The sequence below is a fragment of the Erpetoichthys calabaricus genome, chromosome 13 (genome assembly GCF_900747795.2).
Source record: "Erpetoichthys calabaricus chromosome 13, fErpCal1.3, whole genome shotgun sequence".
NCBI lineage: Eukaryota > Metazoa > Chordata > Cladistia > Polypteriformes > Polypteridae > Erpetoichthys > Erpetoichthys calabaricus.
The window spans coordinates 3216401-3233389 of NC_041406.2; the positions used below are offsets into that span (position 1 = coordinate 3216401).

The 16989-nt window shown below is 43.9% G+C and overlaps 1 protein-coding gene across 1 annotated transcript in view; it reads left to right on the plus strand.

The window, feature by feature from the left end:
- The first annotated feature begins 511 nt into the window (after positions 1-511).
- LOC114664078 (collagen alpha-6(VI) chain-like) overlaps positions 512-16989 on the plus strand; it is a 353886-nt gene continuing 337408 nt past the window's right edge. The window contains exon 1 of the mRNA XM_051936115.1: positions 512-651. The gene's annotated coding sequence lies outside the window, so the exon portion shown is untranslated. The remainder of the gene's footprint in view (positions 652-16989) is intronic.

Genomic DNA, 16989 nt, shown 5'->3' on the forward strand with positions numbered 1-16989 from the left:
TTAATATGCGGGTATAAAGGCAGTTCGTATCCAAGTCTGGGCGTAGTTTAGTATTTGAGCTGAATTGCCGCCGCTGGCTTACTGGACATGTAATTCATTTCTAAGATGGCGCTGTTAAATGTTGCCCCGCTCTTAGTGTGAACCCTTAAAAGTGAATTGAAGGGAGCGCCGACTTCATTGCTGTGCTGTACTTTCAAGCTGCGCAGTTTTAACCCGATCTTTTGCTAATTTCTTCCGATTGATATTCATACTTGCCCTGCGGTGGGCTGGCGCCCTGCCCGGGGTTTGTTTCCTGCCTTCCGCACTGTGTTGGCTGGGATTGGCTCCAGCAGACCCCCGTGACCCTGTAGTTAGGATATAGCGGGGTGGATAATGGATGGATAGATGGATCATATTCATACATTTCATTGACTTTTGCAATCGCAGAGGACGAAATACAAGTGTTTAATTAGGGGAGGAGGCAAAGGAGCCAGAAAAGGCGACTGAGGGAGGGGCGAGCGGGAGAAGGGCGCTCGGAGCCCCGGCACGTGCGCGTCTACGTCCTCATTAGCCACTCAGCCCCTCGCCTCTCAAGTTGAGTTTATAGCGCCGCCGGAGTCGGGACACAGGTGGGCGCTGCGGCCGGAACAGGACAGCATCGTGTCTCGGCAGGTAAGCTCCCGAATTTGCCTGAAGGCAATTGCAGCACCTGGTGCCACCGGGGGCGGCTTTCTTAAGAATATTTAAGTTATCCTGCACGGATAGCAAGGAAAAGAAGCCAGAACTTTTACGGACCAGCGTAATCTAGTTCGGGTGTGCTTTATCTTAATATGACGTATTCTTTGTGTTTGTTCTGTAGATTTTGTTTATTGCAATGTACTGCTTGATGAAATGCATTCTTTATTAGACGTCCGCACGTTACACAAATTACAGGTCGTTTTTATTAGTGAACTTCCTCGACGGATTGTTGTGGGGGACATTTACCAACCCACAATGAGCTTTACGTACCCGGCTCATTTGATGCGGCGCTCGAACTGCACGCGCTGTACGGAGTTGGCTTGTTCTGCTGGCGTCTGCATCATCGGGGGCTCCCGTTTTCATCCCATGTCTTAGTGTGACTGTGAGGAGTGTGAAATGACACCGGCCGGGGTGGGAGCCTGCCTTGTGCCTCCAGGGTGGGCGCCCATCTGCTGTTCCTCACCGCCCTGACTGAGCCCGTCATGCATTTAAAACGAGTTGAATGTGTAAAAAAAAAAAAAAAAAAACTTTGCTGTTTGAGTCGATTTTAATCTCCGATATCTCTTACTAAAATGACGGAGATAGGAAATTCTGCAGGGGCTTGTGTGTGTCCTCCCCTGAGTTTACAGAAGCGAAGTCCTGTATGCTGAATGGGTGGGCGCCTGTCATACAGGGTGCCGATTTCCAGTTTTCTGTGGACTCGCACTACCGCATCTCCTCCGTCTGCCCCGATGGCTTCAGCTAAAGGTCCGGTCGTCTGCTGGAGCTTTTTGAACTGTTGGCTTGTCAGACCACCGAACCAGACCTGGAATCTGAAAGAGATGAGCGACAGGCGACTTGATCAGACGGCGATAAACGGACCACAGGAGGTCCTCGACCACTTTAAACAGTCGGAGTTTACGAAGGATGCTTACCGTTAAGAGTCGATATTTGTGTATTAATATTCCATTTAAGAAGATTATTTCCGCTCTTAAAAGTAGATGGTTCTTGACTGGCTAGTGTGGTCCTCGTTGCACTTTTACATGACAAAGAGCCATTTCATTCTGGCATATGAAGTTGGTTCTTTGGACTTTGATGAGGTTAGGGATCTGCACTGGCAATTGGTAGGGTTGCTGGTTCGAATCCCGTAAATGCCAATATGGACTCTGCTCTGTTGGGCCCTTAAGCAAGGCCCTTAACCTGCAATTGCTGAGCGCTTTGAGTAGTGAGAAATGCGCTATATAAATGCAAAGAATTATTATTATTATTATTATGAGGTTCCTAATATTTGTGACAAGCCAGAAACTTGAATCCATGGCAGAATACTCGGGGGTGAAGGAGACCTGAACTTAGCGGTGTGATTGTATGCAGCAAGAGTCCTTTTTAATATCGGGAACTCGTTTGTATTTCACAAATAGAGAGACGTGAAAGGCGCTGTCGATCTTATAGCACCTTTCACATCCATTGATCTGTCCTAGTGCTGTCATTTTTTTTGCATCTACCTATTCAGTGGTGCCTTTATCTCTTATATAGCGACTTTCATTCGGATCTAAAAATGTTTGCATCTGCCTCTTTGTGCCTTTTTGTCTATTATATAGTGCCTTTCATATCTAACAGTTTTTGTATCTGCCATTTATATAGTGCCTTTCTATCTAAGAGTTAAAAGCTGTTGGGAGAGAAATGAAAGGCACTATACAAGGGAAAGAAAGAGAGGCAATATTGAAATGGTACACTGTAAAAAATGTCAGTACAGTTAGCGGTAAAAATACTGTAAATGGTGAAAGTAAAAGACCTTTTCTGAAAAAAAGGAAAGTTACCTTATGTTCTACTGAAAATTACCTGTATATCTTAAACAATACATTTCATTATTTTTTACAGCCAAGTTCCGTAAAATCGATATTTTTCTACCTTCAAAATATGCAAAACACCGTTTATTGATGCATTACAGTCACACTGAAAAAATCTGTTAATTTTACAGTGTAAATACTGTTAAATAGCGGAGGTAAACAACCGTAAAATGTAAAACAGTAAATCGCTTTTTCAGTAAAATCGGTTACGATATTTGCATAAGGACACGCCCCCTTTTACCATATTGTTCCTGGTGAACCGCATACCTTTGAATAGTCGGGGGGGAAAAAACTTAAACTATGATAGCAGATTTATTATTCCCTGCGTGCTGAAGGTTTTTTGAGGTTATGGAAACTGATTTATGGTGGGTTGTATTCGATAAGTAGGACACCATACACCACAAAAGCAAACTTTACTTCCCCACCAGACAACGTGCCATAACTTCTTTTAAACACTGAATTGTTTTCAATGTGTATAATTTAAATGGTACATGTTTGCTATTGATTGCTGTTACTTTACTGATGCAAGCTGTGTACTGGGGTTTGACCCTGACAATATATATTGTTTATTGATTGGCATATTTATTACACAACATGAATTTTTGGTTATGGTTAAACATTCCCTTCTATTGGAATTGTTGCAAAGAACAAATAGTTTTTACTACAAAATTATACTGTGGATCTAAAAATACTGTCACTTTATTTATTACAGTAAAATTTTGGCAATGCAGCTGCCAGTATTTTACCGTAAATAACATTTTTTAAAGTGTACAGTAGACCAAAAAATATTGTTACGTACTTTTTTACGGTAAAATTCTGGCGACCCCAGCTGCCAGTATTTTACAGTAAATGTAACATTATTATTATTTTTTTACAGTGTAGATAAGCAAGGCACCCTGTAATTGATTGATGTGAAAGGCACTATATAATGGATAGGTAGTACCTTTTTGATTAATTTATCTAAGAGATAGATGCAAAAGCTGTTAAATATGTCTGAAAGTCACTCTATAGACCGGTACTGTTGAATAGGCAGATGTAAAAAAAAAAGTTAGATATAAGAAAGGCACTATATAATAGAGGGGTAGCACTGCTGCCTTGCAGTAAGGTGATCAGGGTTTGCGTCTCTGGTACTCCCTGTGTGGAGTTTGCATGTTCTTCCTGTGGCTGTGTGGGTTTCCTCCCACAATCCAAAGACAAGCAAGTTTGGTGAATCGGAGACACTACGTTGTGTGTGTTTGCCCTGTGATGCACTGGCACCCTGTTCAGGGTTTGTTCCTGCCTTGCACCCAATGCTAGCTGGGATTGGCTCCAGCAGACAGGAATAAGCTGGTTAGAATAAGACTGACTGACTATATAATAGATACATAGATGGATGTGAAAGGCACCATAGGGCAGATGGAGAGATCTTTATTTGTTCCCAGGGGTAAATTTTGGCTTTTTACAGAAGCTCTTTAATTAAAGAGATTAATAACTATAGGGCCTGCGGTGGGTTGGCACCCTGCCCGGGATTGGTTCCTGCCTTGTGCCCTGTGTTAGCTGGGATTGGCTCCGGCAGACCCCCGTGACCCTGTGTTCGGATTCAGCGGGTTGGAAAATGGATGGATGAATAACTATAGGGTGGTCCGGATCTAACTATGCAACTTTTAATGCAATGCAATAATTGCATAATTAGATCTGGGTGGTGTAGCTGCGCATTTGGTAGATGAAAAATATGAGAGCTCTATAAGAAAGGCACTATATTAGAGATAGGCACACGTTGTCTGAACACACACCAGAACGGCTAAAAAGGAAAATCTGTTATATTCAAAGTTTTTTGTTGTGTCCGTGTTGTTCAGCCTTGACCCCGCCCCTCTACGCCTCTCGCCCAATCATCACTCCTGCGGCGCACGTCCGCTCACCGTCACACCACGTGCCACTCGCAGTGCTGCTAACTCGCCCTTCAACGGCAGTCGGTTATATACAGTATGTTAGATCTATCTATCTATCTATCTATCTATCTATCTATCTATCTATCTATCTATCTATCTATCTATCTATCTGTTATAATGGCAAACCCGAAAAGCAAATGATTTGTTCATGAACGTCAGATTTTACATTGCGATAGAAAGAGAGCGGCAAGAGTGAATGTCGAAAAAAAGAAAATGAACAAAAAAGAGCTGCGCATGATAAAAATCAAGAACAAAGAGATAAATAAACGAGAAAGGGAAAAATATCCCGAACAGAAATGCGAAAAAAGGAACGATTATAGAATGCAAGTTAGAGGATAAAGGAATTTATAATATTTTTGACGAGGCGTTAATGTAATTAATTAATTATTCACCTTTACTACGCTTTATTATTTATTCATTGGTTTTTACAATAGACAGTTTTAGTGAAATGCTCAAGTAACTGATTTTCTGTCTGTAATAACTAAACACCAAACCGTCTTGCGCCGGCGCCCCGCATGCTCCTCTATGTACCAACTCGCTTTCTCTAACGGAGGGGCGCCCTGACGTCCTTTGAGTGGCTCAGCCGCCCCAGGGGATTGGCTAGTGACACGAGCAGGGGGCGGAGCCACCCTGTCATTTTGTAAAGAAAGGTCAAACTGTTGTTCTCTCTTCATGGTTACTTTCGGAGCCTGTTACAGATCTAAAGCAATGAAGGCTCTTTCTGGAACATTTACGTGGATGCCTTTTTTGGGAACATTTTTAATGGCATTGCTCTGAAAAACCACTTTTTGGCACCTGTCATTTTTAACTGTGTGGGGTCGATCCTAAACTTGATATTTCTTCATTGTTTCGACCTCCTCTCCTCCCTCAGAATAATGTTGGCTAAACATGAAGATCGCTGCCTCTTAACCCACACGATGTCTTCAAGTGCTGACTCCATGCTGTGCTTTCCAGGTCTTTTTTTTTTTTTAACCTAAATCCTAAAATCCATTTTTAGCCATGTTGGATGTCGGATTTGTCACCTCTGTCCTCTTTCATTTATATACAATACAAACAATTTATTTCTGTAAAGCCCAAATTCACACAAGAAGGCCCTGCCTCTTGACAGCCCCCCAGCCTTGACAAGGAAAAACTTCCAAAATAACCCGTGTAGGGGGAAAAAATGGAAGAAACCTTGGGAAAGGCAGTTCAAAGAGAGACCCCCATTCCAGGCAGGGTGGGCGTGCAGTGAGTGTCAAAAAGAAGGGGGTCAATACAATAAAATACACAGAACAGAACAAATCCTCAATACAGTATAAACATATGACAAGTACAGAGCAGAATTCAACAGTAGATGATATCCCATAATATGATTTGGATTTGTTCAGAATCCTGGAGACCTCAGCCATCAAGCTGCCTCCCCCTATTGGCTGTTCCACAGCTGAGACAGTACTGGGCCAGCCAATCCGATGACAGGACCCCCTCTAACCCGACGTGATTCCCCCATCAGAGATGACTTTACCTTAGGCAGGGTCTTGATTTCCAGGTTTTCCATGGATTCTTTACACCAACTCTGAATTTTCTTTGTATTTTGTACACCGTATTACTGTCTGTGGTTTTTATATAACGGCAAACAAACAAACTTGAACTACAACCTCTAATAATCCCAATGGATGGATGAACGGATGGATGGAAGATGATCAGTAATGGACACCCACAGCAGCAGCCATTCCAACAACAGCAACATGAATGGCCTCTTCAGCTGCTCTGTAGTCCTGGCCGGGCCTACCATCAGGGTGACTTGGGCACACGTCCCAGGGTCCTGCTCACGGAGGGGTCTTTGCATATGGGAGAGAATCATGCCAAATAAGAGTCCCCAACAGGAGCCCATGGCCATCTGCTCACCCCGTCAAACCCACTTTGATCCTCACGGTTATAAATCTGTCCAATCAGACCTACAGTAAATAAAAAGAGAAATATGAAGGGGGGGGGGATCGGAACGGGGGTCTCGTAGGTCATTTTATGAGACTGTACATTTGCCGTGTTTCTGTGCCACGAGTAAATGGATAATCACTGAATGCGAGAACCCAGTAGTGCAGCAAAAGGAAACAATTAATGATGGAGAAGCAAAAGGCGCTATTTTGACGAGAACGATATCCGACATTTACAGCTTAAACGATAATTTGTACAATCCGTAAATCCCACCACTGAGACTAACGAGACTGACCTTACAGGTAACACTGATGGTTCGAGCAGCCAAGTGCAGTCTGATTACACAGACCTGAGAAACAATGTGGACGGCCACAGGACCACTGCAGGACACACCAAGCAACGCCAAACCCAAACAAAGGATTGTCTCTGTATGATCTTTAATTTTATGTGGTGCGAATAAGGACCCCAAGACACTCCATTACACAACCCCTTCTTTGCCACAAAGTGGGCACAAGACTAAAAAAAAAGTTAAGTAATGCCTGCTGAGTGTGAAGTTCGAAGAAAGTTGATTTCCCACAGATGTGATGTGTAAATTGGGAGAAGAGTTTGGGCATTACAGGGGTCTCGTATACTTGTCCAAGGTTATTTGGTTGATGTCAGTTTGGCCTCCGTGTAAGTGGGGTCCTCTTGGCAGGAGTCTGTCGTCTGGTCTGAAATGGGTTCTGATGATCAGGTGACTTTATAATAGAGGGGTGGAGTGTTGGTTGGCTCGGGTGGGAGTGACATCATGGCTCCTCCCTTCTAGTGTAAATGGATGTTGGGTGAGTGGTAGTGTTACATCCAAATCCTTCCCTGTAAGATACCCCAAATCGGCCTGTTTGACTGATGTTTCACCCATCAATTTGTTTATCCATCCATCCATTTTCCAACCCGCTGAATCCGAACACAGGGTCACGGGGGTCTGCTGGAGCCAATCCCAGCCAACACAGGGCACAAGGCAGGGAACCGCCCGTTGGTTAAAATACATAAAGGAACAACAAAAAAAAAAAGTGAAGTTTCCCTGACAAAGTTTTGGAGTGCTTTCCCCAAATGCCAGTTGTTGTTAATAAATTACTGTTTAATTGAACTTGGAACTGTCTGAGGTCAGGACCCTGTGGCGCCCCCTGTGGTCATATGAGATATAAAAAAAAAAAGAACTTTTATTATGTTTTTGTTATAATGGTAGGGCGGGGTCTGCACAGACATTGGAAGCTGCTCGTTTTTGATAAGTAGGGTGTCGTGTGATTTGTGTTTGCATGCTATTGGATTTTCCAGAGTTCCTAGTTATGACGTCTGCGCGTTCATGTGAATTTCTAGTGGGATTTTTGGGAGAAATGTGAGGTCAGTTATGATTTTTTTTAACTTTGTCAGCAAAAAAGAAAAAATAAGTAGTTAAGATTTATTTTTTTATGCATTAAAAAATTGCTGTGGGTGCAACCATGAAAGTAAGGCCATTCATTACTGGAAATATGTAAAAGAGATTAGGAGGGGGGCAAATACTTTTTCACAGCTCTGTATTCATGGTCCACCTGCTTCTGAGGGTTGTCCCTCTTGGGTGAAAAACCCCAAAAGCAGTGGGGAAACAGGACCCTAACTGGAGCAAGAATCAGTAGGGACACGGGTTCAAGTGTTAAGAGACAGAGGAGGGAGAGACTGGGGTTTGTTTGCCATTATGGAGCTGGACCACCAGTCCGATGAAAACCTGGTGCTTGGCTTCAGCTTTAACTTTCCTTCTTTCTTTCTCCCTTTTTCTCGTTGTTTCTTTCTCTTTCTGTCTGTCTCTCTCTTTTGTATTTTTCTTTCTTTCTCTCTTTTTGTATCTTTCTTTCTCTTTCTGTCTGTCTCTCTTTTTGTATTTTTATTTCTTTCCCTTTTTCCTTCCTTCTTTCTTTCTCCCTCTTTTTGTATCTTTTTCTTTTTTTCTTTTCTTTCTCCCTTTTTCTCTTTGTATCTTTGTCTGCCTCTTTCTGTCTCTTTTTGTATTTTTATTTCTTTCCTTCCTTCCTCCTTTCTTTCTTTCTTTCTTTCCTTCTTTCTTTCTCACTCTGTCTCTTTGTATTTTTATTTCTTTCTCCCTCTTTTTTGTATCTTTCTTTCCTTCTTCGTTTCTTTTTTTCCTTTGTCTCTTTGTATTTTTATTTCTTTCTCTCTCTTTTTTTGTATCTTTCTTTCTCTTTCTGTCTCTTTTTGTATTTTTTTCTTTCTTTCCTTCTTTCTTTCTCCCTCTTTTTGTATCTTTTTCTTTCTTTCCTTCTTTCTTTCTCCCTCTTTTTGTATTTTTATTTCTTTCCTTTTTTCCTTCCTCCTTTCTTTCTTTCCTTCTTTCCTTCTCCCTCTCTTTTTGTATCTTTCTTTCCTTCTTTGGCATTTTGACTGTTTTGTAATCGGGCCAGTAGGTGGTCCAGTTTGTGGTACGACCCCATAAAATGTAATTTCTACCAGACTGGGTTATACTTTTTTTGCACAATGATGGAGGTTAAAGATGAGTGTTGTGTCACAACTCCCAGAATTGTGGTAGGTTGGTTTCCTCTGAATTCCTCTGATTTCCCGTCTGTCACCCGAACGCAGAGCACATCTTAAGAGACGCACTTTACGTGTTGGTCAAACATGCAAATGTGAGATTTCCGTACACGTGACGATACGTCTGACCTGATTACACCGCGTGGCCATTTTCATCAAATCGAAACTGTAGATTATTTTTTTCTGGAAAGGGCCCACACCATTGGCCTCCAACATGTGGTCACTAATTAATTCACAATCCCAAATAGCGCTTGGCTTCAGGGTCTTTCTGTCGCATGGCCTGGCGTGGCATGTGAGCACATGATAAGAAAAATACACAGGAAATAATTTAAACTCTGATTATGTGATAGAGCTCAGCCACGAAGAAACAGAAGGACGAGGCTCAGAACAGTCCGCCGTTTATTTTCCTTTCTGAGAGTACAGCGTCACTTTTTTGTCGAGCAAGAATGAGGATGGCGTGTTTTTGAGCGAGCAAATTAGAAACCTCTACTGTTTTGTAGGGTTCCTCATGGAGCCATCGCTTGATAAAGAGCCTCTTCAGTCTGGGAAGGTCTCTTTGTCTACAAAGTTGGTGCTTTGGGCTTTGAAACAGTTGCTAATATGTTGACGAAACAGAAGTGTTGAAGGTGTAGTAGGCAGGATACCTGCAGATCAAGAACAGCTGAATGGCGCCTGTGGGATCGATAGAGCAAGAGTCCTGTGGAATTTCACAAATCCATCACCTTCAATTCATGGAGCCTGTCACAGGTCTACATAGATGAGCGTCTTTTCTGACACTTTCTCATGTGGACGGTTCCTTTGCAGACTTTGGTTCCCCTATGGCACTGCTCTGAAGGACCACTTTTTTCCCCACTAGATCTTCAAGAGTACAGTACTTTGTAGTAACTTTAAATGAATTTTAGTTTTTTCTTCTTTTTTTGGCTTCTCCATTAGGAGTTGACTCCACATCTTCTTGTCCTCGTCATCTTGCTCTCACACCATCACCTTCATGTCCTCTCTCACCAAATCCATAAACCTTCTCTTAGGCCTTCCTCTTTTCCTCTTACCTGGCAGCTCTGTCCTTCACATCCTTCTCCCAATATACTTAGCATCTCTCCTCTGTACATGTCCAAACCAACACCATCTCGCCTCACTGACTTTGTCACCCAACCGTCCAACCTGAGCTGACCCTCTAATGTCCTCATTTCTAATCCTATCCATCCTCGTCACACCCAATGCAAATCTTAGCATCTTTAACTCTGACACCTGTGCCACCATCTCCAGCCCATATAACATAGCTGGTCTTGCTACTGTCCTGTAGAGTGGATAGACTTCTGGGTTACGAGAGATTATGTTGGTGCATTGTGGCTGCCGCTTCTCCCCTGTGGATGATAAACCGAATCCCCAGATTTATTGCCTGTATGGTCTGCCGCTTGCCTCTCTGTCTGCTTTTTTGAATCCTGTGGGTTTTCTCTTGGATTGTGGCTCTAAAGTTCTCTCTTTTTTGGAACTTTATGCTTTTCTACATACTGAGCACCATACTCTGACATCGCTCCTTCTGTTCAGGCATTTGGGAATCCTCCGCTGCCCCAAGTGCTCTCGCAGAAGCTTGACTATTATCACACGGAAAATAACGTTGACCTGATCTGGACGCCATATTTACGTCACAACTGGATAGTCCACTGCTGTGAATTTTGAGTACTTGCAGTCCGTTTCATTAAAATGTCTAATACCAGAATCTTCCAGCTTATATGCAAAATGCAAAAATTGCCCTTTTCATCGTTCGCTCTCTAAATAGTAAATCGGCTTTTATTGCGGACTTTAAGAGTGATATTTGATGTTTTGTGCTTGACAGAAACCTTGTAACGGCTGACCCCTTACCCGGCCGGCTACTACACTTCCAAGACCTGTGGCCTGCATAAACTACTGAGCTGAATCTAAATAACAAGCCGTACCTCTAACAAATGAAAATTTTCCCCACAATCAACGGTTTAAACAAGTAAGCAAAAACAGATGATATGTAAAAATAGGTGATTAATTATATTAAATGAAACAATAACAAGAAAAAATGCAAAATAAATTAATAGAACAAATATATATATATATATCTATCTCCAACAAAGCAACAACGTGACAACACCATATATATATATATCTATATACAGTACATCCATAGTACTAGGGTGTTGTACCGTGTTAGCCATTATGAATGTAGAGAAAAGCCAAGCAAAATGACACCTTTTATTGGCTAACTAGAAAGATTACAATATGCAAGCTTTCGAGGCAACTCAGGCCCCTTCTTCAGGCAAGATGTTAGCCAATAAAAGGTGTCATTTTGCTTGGCTTTTCTCTACAGTACATCCAGAAAGTATTCCCAGCGCTTCATCACATTTTCCACATTTTGTTATGTTACAGTCTTATCCCAAAATGGATTAAATTCATTTTTTTCCTCAGAATTCTACACACAACACCCCATAATGACAACGTGAAAAAAAGTTTACTTGAGGTTTTTGCAAATTTATTAAAAATAAAAAAACTGAGAAAGCACATGTGTATATAAGTATTCACAGCCTTTGCCATGAAGCTCAAAATCCTGTTTCTCCTGATCATCCTTGAGATGTTTCTGCAGCTTCATTGGAGTCCACCTGTGGTAAATTCAGTTGACTGGACCTGATTTGGAAAGGCACACACCTGTCTATAGAAGGTCCCACAGTTGACAGTTCATGTCAGAGCACAAACCAAGCATGAAGTCAAAGGAATTGTCTGTAGACCTCTGAGACAGGATTGTCTCGAGGCAGAAATCTGGGGAAGGTTACAGAAAAAATTCTGCTGCTTTGAAGGTCCCAATGAGCACAGTGGCCTCCATCATCCGTAAGTGGAAGAAGTTCGAAACCACTAGGACTCTTCCTAGAGATGGCAGGCCATCTAAACTGAGCGATCGGAGGAGAAGGGCCTTAGTCAGGGAGGTGACCAAGAACCTGATGGTCACTCTGTCAGAGCTCCAGAGGTCCTCTGTGGAGAGAGGAGAACCTTCCAGAAGGACAACCATCTCTGTGGCAATCCACCAATCAGGCCTGTATGGTAGAGTGGCCAGACGGAAGCCACTCCTTAGTAAAAGGCACATGGCAGCCCACCTGGAGTTTGCCAAAAGGCACCTGAAGGGCTCTCAGACCCTCTGGTCTGATGAGACAAAGATCTTTGGTGTGAATGCCAGACGTCACGTTTGGAGGAAACCAGGCACCACTCATCACCAGGCCAATACCATCCCTACAGTGAAGCATGGTGGTGGCAGCATCATGCTATGGGGAACTGGGAGACTAGTCAGGATAAAGGGAAAGATGACTGCAGCAATGTACAGAGACATCCTGGATGAAAACCTGCTCCAGAGCGCTCTTGACCTCAGACTGGGGCGACGGTTCATCTTTCAGCAGGACAACGACCCTAAGCACACAGCCAAGATATCAAAGGAGTGGCTTCAGGACAACTCTGTGAATGTCCTTGAGTGGCCCAGCTAGAGCCCAGACTTGAATCCGATTGAACATCTCCGGAGAGATCTTAAAATGGCTGTGCACCGACGCTTCCTATCCAACCTGATGGAGCTTGAGAGGTGCTGCAAAGAGGAATGGGCCAAACTGGCCAAGGATAGGTGTGCCAAGCTTGTGGCATCATATTCAACAAGACTTGAGGCTGGAATTGCTGCCAAAGGTGCATCGACAAAGTATTGAGCAAAGGCTGTGAATACTTGTGTACATGGGATTTTTTAATTTTATTATTTGTAATAAATTTGCAAAAACCTCAAGTAAACTTTTTTTCATGTTGTCATTATGGGGTGTTGTGTGTAGAATTCTGAGGAAAAAAATGAATTTAATCCATTTTGGAATAAGGCTGTAAGATAACAAAATGTGGAAAAAGTGATGAAGCGCTGGGAATACTTTCCGGCTGCACTGTATGTGGAGTGTTTTGTATTTCCCGGAACAAAATGGAGCAGCCTCACCGTGAATCCTCGGCGCATGGTGGATGTTGAAGTCCGACCCCAGGGTCTCTCGTGATGAGGGTATTGAAGTGAGTCTGGCGGAATGAAAAACAAACTGGATGCAAAAGCGCGATGTGGTAAACAGCAGGTACGTTGATGCGTTGTTGTGAATTGTGATCATCATCATTATCCTTCTCCTCCTCCTCCTCCTCCTTCTCTCTCCGTTTCCTCCTGATTGTTTAAATAGTACTGGCGGATGTAATTGATCGTTAACAGGTGCTTTCCAATTTGGGGCTGCGGTCTCTTTCCATCATTCGTCCCCCTTGTAATTTACAGGGACGACATTCACTGACGCACACACACAAATGGCAAACGGGACGATGGAAACAAAACGCACTTGGTACTAACATTTGACAACACTATTACTACTGTGTGGCCCCGCTACAACCTGGTAACAACCTTGTGACTATTTTGGACTAAATATGGCTGTCCCACCCTGCTAATGTTCTCTCATAAAGCCACATACTACCGGCCGTGTCAGTTGTATATTCGTCGAAGTTTACAATCAAGCCAGTTTCTGCTCACATGGTTTTCTCATTTGAGTATCTGGCATACTGGTTACTTGTTTCTCGTCCTCAAACAGTTGCCTGGCTTCTCGGCAGAACTCGTGGAGTTGCTCACCTCTCTGTGTTTTGTATCCTGCTGTGCTATTGCTTGGTGATTTTTAACTTGCGTGTAGATTGTGACATTCATGTCTCCGGTGACTCTTCCTATTGTGGACGCTAGGGGTCGCTGTTGCCCCGTTGAACCCACCAGACAGACATCCAAGACACACGTTTAAAACACCAAGAATAATTTCTTTAATTTCTTTACTGTTAGTGCACAAAGCACCGCGCACTCCACAATTCTTCCAATAATAAATCAATAATCAATAATACAAATCCTCCACTCCCAGCAGCTCTGTTCCTCTACCACCCAACTCCGGCTTGCCATGCTGGGATTCCCAAAGTCCCTTAAATAGTCCATAACCCAGAAGTGTTCCTTCTCCTGGTCAAATGCCACATCCTCCTCCTTCAAGTCTCCCAGAAGTACTGCAGCTTCTGTCCTCGTGACTCTTAAGTACTTCCGGGTTGTTGTACCAATAACAGTCCCCAGGTTCTTGGTGAGCTCCCCCTGGCGGCACCCACGGCATCCAACAGGGCTGATGAAATGGACTCCATGTCCCATGACGCCCTGAGGGAATCCAGGGAACCATTTCCATCCAGGGAAGCAGCCATCTAGCGTCCTGGGGGATGCAGTGCCGTGAAAAGGCTACTTTTCCTCCTTTTCTTTGTTGAGGGACGTCCCGGCCAGACTGAAATGCCAGCCGTCCATCACACTATGAAGTCAGTAGATGGTTTGGGAGACCACTGGAAGTATGGGGGGTGTCATGGGATCGCTGGAAAGGGGTGCGTGGCGCTCCTGATATCTCTGCAAAAGGACAAAGGTCCAAGTCTTTAGAGTCCTGGTGCTTCCTGTTTGTGAGACTTGGACGCCATCCAGTGACCTGAGATGAACACTGGACTCCTTCTTCATGTGTGTCTCTTCAGAGGGTCCTTGGGCACCACTGGTTTGACTTTGTGTTGCTCACAGAGTCCAGAATGAGGCACATGACTTGCATTGTGAGGGAGCGTCAGTTACGACACTACAGCCATGTGGTGCGATTACCCGAGGGCGATCATCATTGGTGAGGATCCGACCAGGCCAAGGGGACCCACATCTAACACCTGGCTGCGGCAGATAGATGGGTGGGACTGGACCGCGTGTCTGCCATTGCCATCATGTGGTGGGTGCTGCTGTACCAGTGTATGCTCCCCGTCCTGACCTGACCTGTAGACTCTGTAAATTCCTTACATGTGGCTGATTTTCTTAATGTACTTCCGTGCTTTGATTTTACTCTGCATGTTTCATTTTCCTACTCCTGCCCGAGGGCACACACTTGGCCTTGTCGGTACCTTTGGTATTTCTCCTGCTAATTTGTATGGTATTCATTCATCTGCCTCTGACCATAAGGCTGTTTTTTGCTTGATTTGCTTATTATCCCTGGTCAGCCGCGTGGGCAACAGTCACTTTGTAATTAGGAACACAAATTATTTTGCAAGTACGTTGAAGCCGTGTCCTCCTCCGGCTGGTGTCTCTTTATCGCCTGCTACCTTATTTCATCACTATGGCTCTATACTTTGAACTCGTGCAGGTTGTCTTGCTCCTCTTAATACTTGTAGTGTCACGTTTAAGCCCTCTGCTCCTTGGTTGTCTCCTGAGCTGCGTCACTTGAAAGTTTGTGGGCGAAGGCTTCAGCACCTTAGTAGGAAAACAAGTTTAGCTGTCCATGCGACTGCCGTTAAGGAACGTGCTACCGTCTATAAGCGGGCACCACAGAGAGCTAAGACTGCATACTGTACTAACAGCATTCAGTGGGGTCCGCATTACACCTGAATGCTTTTTGCTCCTGTGGATCAACTACTTAAGCCAGCAAATTACTTTCCATTGGTTGCCTCTTCTGACTTTTGTCAGAAATTTTGTTTTGCTTTTTTAATAACAAGGTTGATGTTCTGATTTTCAAAAAGAACCACTTGTTCAGTCAAAACTTTGTCCATCCCCAGTCCTGTCTAGCAGCTCTTTATCTAGTCTCCCATTGTTGGATGATCTTGTAGTCCATAAGCTTGTCGTGACCGCCAGGCCAACTGCCTGTATTCTTCAATTCTTCACCCCATTGCCTTCATTTTTCGTTAAGGTTGTTCTTGTTCTTCTGTCACACCTGTCACCTGCATCTCCTCACTCACCTCATTCATAAACCTTCTCTTAGGCCTTCCTCTGTTCCCCTTACCTGGCAGCTCTATCCTTAGCACCCTTCTCTCATTATACCCAGCATCTCTTCTCTGCACATGTCCAAACCAACTCAATCTCGCCTCTCTGACTTCGTCTGCCAACCGTCCAACTTGAGCTGACCCTCTAATGTCCACATTTCTAATCCTGTCCATCCTCGTCACACCCAATGCAAATCTTAGCATCTTTAACTCTGCCACCTCCAGCTCTGCCTCCTGTGCCACCGTCTCCAACCCATATAACATAGCTGGTCTTACTACCATCCTGTAGACCTTCCCTGTCATTCCTACTGATATCCGTCTATCACAAATCACTCCTGACATTCTTCTCCACCCATTCCACCCTGCCTGCACTCTCTTCTTCACCTCTCTTCCACAATCCCCATTACTCTGTACTGTTGATCCCAAGTATTTAAACTCATCCACCTTCACCAACTCTACTCCCTCATCCTCGCCATTCCACTGACCTCCCTCTCATTCTCACACATGTATTCTGTTGTGGTGATCCTACTGACCTTCATTCCTCTCCTCTCATATCTCCACCTCTCCAGGGTCTCCTCGACCAGCTCCCTACTATCGCTACAGATCACAATGTCATCAGCAAACATCACAGTCCACGGGGACTCCTGTCTAATCTCGACTGTCTACCTGTCCATCACCACTGCAAATAAGAAAGGCCTCAGAGCCGATCCCTGATGTAATCCCACCTCCGTCACTCCTACTGCAGACCTCACCACGGTCACACTTCCCTCATACATATCCTGTACAACTCTTACGTACTTCTCTGCCACTCCCGACTTCCTCATACAATACCACAGCTCCTCTCCGTCACCCTGTCATTTACTTTCTCCAGGTCCTCAAAGACACCATGCAACTCCTTCTGGCCTTCTCTCTAATTCTCCATCAACACCCTCAGAGCAAACATCGTATCTTTGGTGGTCTTTCCTGGCATGAAACCATCCTGCTGCTCACCTTAACTGAGCTTCCACTTCTCTTTCCCATAACTTCAAGCTGTGGCTCATCAATTGTATCCCCCTGTAGTTACTACAGCAGTGTGGTACAATTAGACATAAACCAGCAGGTGGGTACAGAACCCAGTGCAGGGCAAGTAGGATCAGGGTGCTGGTGTTGTTTTATTTGTTAATTTTACATTACTATTCTTTGATTTTGATGTCTGGCAATGTATGTCAGCTGCCTTTGTTTTATTAGCTGTCCCCTATGGCTCTACCGAC